This window comes from Zalophus californianus, chromosome 9 (genome assembly GCF_009762305.2).
Source record: "Zalophus californianus isolate mZalCal1 chromosome 9, mZalCal1.pri.v2, whole genome shotgun sequence".
In the NCBI taxonomy this organism is placed as follows: domain Eukaryota; kingdom Metazoa; phylum Chordata; class Mammalia; order Carnivora; family Otariidae; genus Zalophus; species Zalophus californianus.
The window spans coordinates 100,185,684-100,191,683 of NC_045603.1; positions in this window are offsets into that span (position 1 = coordinate 100,185,684).

The following is a 6,000-nucleotide window of genomic DNA, read 5'->3' on the forward strand; positions in this document are numbered from 1 at the left end:
CTAAATTTGCTTTCTTGCCAGAGGTCTTCTGTCATTGCCACCATGTTCTCCCCATATTCTCAGGCTGTCAGTCATTTCTGACAAAACCTCTACTTCGGCGGAGCAAGATGGCGGAGGAGTAGGAGACCTAGATTTCGTCTGGTCTCAGGAATTCAGCTGAATAGGGATCAAACCATTCTGAACACCTACGAACTCAACAGGAGATCAAAGAGGAGAGTAGCAACAACTATCTGAACAGAGAAGCCACCACTTACTGGAAGGTAGGACGTGCGGAGAAGTGAATCCGAGGCGATATTCGGGAGGATAGACGGCGGGGGAGGGGGCCTCCGCCGGCCGCTTCTGGCAAGTGCTAGAGCCGCGGAGCACAAAATCAGACCTTTTAGAAGTGGGCTCGGCTGAGGGACGTCGCTGCAGTGGCTAAGTGGGGGGTGGAACCCTCGCGGGACAGTGTGGTCTCAGGACCCTCGGGGTCACAGAAAGACCGGGGGTGCCTGAGTGCGCCACAGCTCCCAGGTATCGGAGCGGGGAAGCCGGCTGCAGAGACGGAGCTGAGGCGCGGGCTCTCAGCTCGGGGTTGCCATAAACCGTGATCCGCAGCCCAGTCGGGCCACTGCGCCTCCAGCAGGGACCCAACAAGCGGCAGATCCGGGGAGACTCCCCTCCCTTCCCCAGGAGGAGTGGCGCGGAAGCGCACCACAGGGATCTGCTGGGTTTGGAGACTCCACACGGGGTCGGGTGCCAGAGATAGTAACGCTCGGTCACAGGCCGGGTGAGCACGGAGAGCGGCCGGAGACCGGGGACACAGGAGTGACTGACTGCTTTTCTCTGGGGGCGCACTGAGGAGCGGAGCCCCAAGTTCTTGCCTCCTCTGGGGCGGAGATTGGGAGGCCGCCATTTTCACTGTTGTCCTCCAAAGCCCTACGGAAAGCTTGCAGGGAAAAAAAAGCTCCTGAGAGCAAACCCGAGCAGCTTGCTTAGCCCGGACAGACAAGGGCGGGGCAATTCCATGACCGGCAAAGACATTTGGGAACCACGGCAACAGGCCCCTCCCCCAGAAGATCAGCACAAACAGCCAGCAAGCCAAGACCAAGTTTACCGATCAAGGAGAACGGCAGAAATCCAGCGCTAGGGGAATACTGCACATAGAATTCATGGCTTTTTTTTACCATGATTCATAAGTATTTCAAAGTTAATTTTTTTAACTGTTTTTTAATTTCTCTTTTTCCCTTTTTCAACCAACATCTTATCAATCCCTTTTTTTAAAAAAACATTTTTTATTTTTCATTTTTAGAGTCATATTTTATCCCTTCATAGTAGTTACCCTTATTTTTGGCATATATATATAAGTTGTTCTCTCTTTAAAATTTTGAGATACAGTTTATTCTAACAGATCAAAATATACCCTAAATCACTAGTGTATGGCTTTGTTCTAGTCTCCTGCCTGACCACATTCTCTCCCTTTTTTTTTAAATCTTCTTCTTTCTTTTTTCAAACAACTTATTATCATATCAATTCCTTTATTAAAATCTTTTATAATTTTCATCTTTACAGTCATCTTCCATCCCTTCATTGTATCAACCCTTATTTTGTACATATATAAGTCTTTCTTCCTTTAAAATTTTAGGAGGCACTTTTTTCTAACAGACCAATATATGCCCAAAATCTAGTGTGCAGCACAGATCTATGCACTAGCCTGATCATCTTTGATCATATTCGGGTTTTTTGTATTGTTCTCTTTTTGTTTTTAATATTTTTCTCTTTGTTTTTTTTTTCTTACGTTTGTCTTTCTTTCTTCTTTCTTTCCCTTTCTTTTCCCCTGGTTTCAGGTCTTTTCTGATTTGTATAGAGTATATTTGCTGCGGACGTTGTGAACCTGTTAGCATTTTGTTCTCTCATTCATCTATTCTCCTCTGGGCAAAATGAGAAGATGAAAAAAAATCACCTCAGCAAAAAGAACAAGGGATAGTACCGTCAGCCAGGGACCTACTCAATACGGACATTAGTACGATGTCGGACCTAGAGTTAAGAATCATGACTTTAAAGATACTAGCTGGGCTTGAGAAAAGCATGGAAGTTACTAGAGAAACCCTTCCTGGAGAAATAAAAGAACTAAAATCTAACCAAGTTGAAATCAAAAAGGCTATTAATGAGGTGCAATAAAAAATGGGGGCACTATCTGCTAGGATAAATGAGGCAGAAGAGAGAATCAGCGATATAGAAGACCAAATGATGGACAATATAGAGGCTGAGAAAAAGAGAGAGAAACAACTACAGTATCACGAGGGCAAAATTCGAGAGATAAGTGATACAATAAGACGAAACAACATTAGAATAATTGGGATTCCCAGAAGAAGAAGAAAGAGAGAGAGGGGCAGAAGGTATATTGGAGCAAATAATAGCAGAGAACTTCCCTAATGTGAGGAAGGAAACAGGCATCAAAATCCAGGAGGCACAGAGAACCCCTCTCAAATCAATAAAAAGAGGTCAACACCCCGACATCTAATAGTAAAACTTACGAGTCTCAGAGACAAAGAGAAAATCCTGAAAGCAGCTCGGGAGAAGAGATATGTAACCTACAATGGTAGAAACATTAGATTGGCAACAGACCTATCCACAGAGACCTGGCAGGCCAGAAAGGACTGGCATGAGATCTTCAGAGCACTAAATGAGAAAAATATGCAGCCAAGAATACTATATCCAGCTAGGCTCTCACTGAAAATAGAAGGAGAGATAAAAAGCTTCCAGGACAAACAAAAACTAAAGGAATTTGCAAACACGAAACCAGCCCTCCAAGAAATATTGAAAGGGGTCCTCTAAGCAAAGAGAGAGCCTAAAAACCGCACAGATCAGAAAGGAACAGAGACAATATACAGTAACAGTCACCTTACAGGCAATACAATGGCACTAAATTCATACCTTTCAATAGTTACCCTGAATGTAAATGGGCTCAATGTCCCAATTAAAAGACACAGGCTATCAGATTGGATTAAAAAACAAGACCCATCAATATGCTGTCTGCAAGAGACTCATTTTAGACCCAAAGACACCCCCACATTGAAAGTGAGGGGATGGAAAACCATTTACCATGCTAATGGACACCAAAAGAAAGCTAGGGTGGCAATCCTTATATCAGACAAATTAGATTTTAAAACAAAGACTGTAATAAGACATGAGGAAGGACACTATATCCTACTTAAAGGGTCTATCCACCAAGAAGATCTAACAATTGTAAATATCTATGCCCCGAACATGGGAGCAGACAATTATATAAGGCAATTAATAACAAAAGCGAAGAAACACATTGACAGCAATACAATAATAGTGGGGGACTTTAACACCCCCCTCACTGAAATGGACAGATCATCTAAGCAAAAGACAAACAAGGAAATAAAGACTTTAAATGGAACACTGGACCAAATGGACTTCACAGACATATTCAGAACATTCCATCCCAAAGCAACGGAATACACGTTCCTCTCTAGTGCCCATGGAACATTCTCCAGAATTGATCACATCCTAGGTCACAAATCAGGTCTCAACTGGTACCAAAAGATTGGGATTATTCCCTGCATATTTTCAGACCACAATGCTTTGAAGCTAGAACGCAATCACAAGAGGAAAGTCGGAAAGAACTCAAATACATGGAGGCTAAAGAGCGTCCTACTAAAGAATGAATGGGTCAACCAGGAAATTAAAGAAGAATTTAAAGAATTCATGGAAACCAATGAAAATGAAAACACAACTGTTCAGAATCTTTGGGATACAGCAAAGGCAGTCCTGAGAGGAAAGTATATAGCATTCCAAGCCTTTCTCAAGAAACAAGAAAGGTCTCAAATACACAACCTAACCCTACACCTAAAGGAGCTAGAGAAAGAACAGCAAAGAAAGCCTAAACCCAGCAGGAGAAGAGAAATAATAAAGATCAGAGCAGAAATCAATGAAATAGAAACCAAAAGAACAGTAGAACAGATCAACGAAACTAGGAGCTGGTTCTTTGAAAGAATTAACAAGATTGATACACCCCTGGCCAGACTTATCAAAAAGAAAAATGACCCAAATAAAAAAATCATGAATGAAAGAGGAGAGATCACAACCAACACTAAAGAAATACAAACAATTAACAGAAGATATTATGAGTGACAAAATGCCATCAAATTAGATAACCTGGAAGAAATGGATGCATCCCTAGAGATGTACAAACTACCAAAACTGAACCAGGAAGAAATAGAAAACCTGTACAGACCTATAACCGCTAAGGAAATTGAAGCAGTCATCAAAAATCTCACAACAAATAAGAGCCCAGGGCCAGATGGCTTCCCAGGGGAATTCAACCAAACATTTCAAGAAGAACTAATACCTCTTCTTCTGAAACTGTTCCAAAAAATGGAAATGGAAGGAAAACTTCCAAACTCGTTTTATGAGGCCACCATTACCTTGATCCCAAAACCAGACAAAGACCCCATCAGAAAGGAGAATTACAGACCGATATCCCTGATGAACATGGATGCAAAAATTCTCACCAAAATATTAGCCAATAGGTTCCAACAGTACATTAACAGGATTATTCACCACAACCAAGTGGGATTTATCCCTGGGCTGCAAGGTTGGTTCAACATCTGCAAATCAATCAATGTGATACAACTCATTAATAAAAGAAAGAACAAGAACCATATGATCCTCTCAGTAGATGCAGAAAAAGCATTTGACAAAGTACAGCATACTTTCTTGATCAAAACTCTTCAGAGTATAGGGATAGAGGGCACATACCTCATTATCATAAAAGCCATCTATGAAAACCCACAGCGAATATCATTTTCAATGGGGAAAAACTGAGATCTTTCCCCCTAAGGTCAGGAACATGGCAGGGATGTCCACTATCACCACTGCTATTCAACATAGTATAAGAAGTCCCTAGCCACAGCAATCAGACAACAAAAAGAAATAACAGGCATCTGAATTGGCAAAGAAGAAGTCAAACTCTCACTCTTTGCAGATGATCTGATACTGTATGTGGACAACCCAAAAGACTCCACCCCAAAACTGCTAGAACTCATACAGGAATTCAGTAAAGTGGCAGGATATAAAATCAATGCACAGAAATCAGTGGCATTCCTATACACCAACAAGACAGAAGAAAGGGAAATTAAGGAGTTGATCCCATTTACAATTGCACCCAATACCAGAAGATACCTAGGAATAAATCTAACCAAAGAGGCAAAGAATCTGTACTCTGAAAACTATAAAATACTCATGAAAGGAACTGAGGAAGACACAAAGAAATGGAAAAATATTCCATGCTCATGGATTGGAAGAACAAACATTGTGAAGATGTCAATGCTACCTGGAGCAATCTACACATTCAATGCAATCCCTATCAAAATACCACCCACTTTTTTCAAGGAAATGGAACAAATAATCCTAAAATTTGTATGAAACGAGAAATGTCCCCGGATAGCCAGAGGAATGTTGAAAAGGAAAAGCAAAGCTGGTGGCATCACAGTTCCAGACTTTAAGCTCTATTACAAAGCTGTCATCATCAAGACAGTATGGTACTGGCACAAAAACAGACACATAGACCAATGGAATAGAATAGAGAGCCCAGAAATGGACCCTCAACTCTATGGTCAACTAATCTTCAACAAAGCAGGAAAGAATGTCCAGTGGAAAAAAGACAGTCTCTTCAACAAATGGTGTTGGGAACATTGGACAGCCATATGCAGAAGAATGAAACTGGACCGTTTCTTTACACCACACACAAAAACAGACTCTAAATGGTTGAAAGACCTCAATGTGAGACAGGAGTCCATCAACATCCTAAAGGAGAACACAGGCAGCAACCTCTTCGACCTCAGCCACAGCAACTTCTTCCTAGAAACATCGCCAAAGGCAAGGGAAGCAAGGGCAAAAATGAACTCTTGGGATTTCATCAAGATAAAAAGCTTTTGCACAGCAAAAGAAACAGTCCACAAAACCAAAAGACAACCGACAGAATGGGAGAAA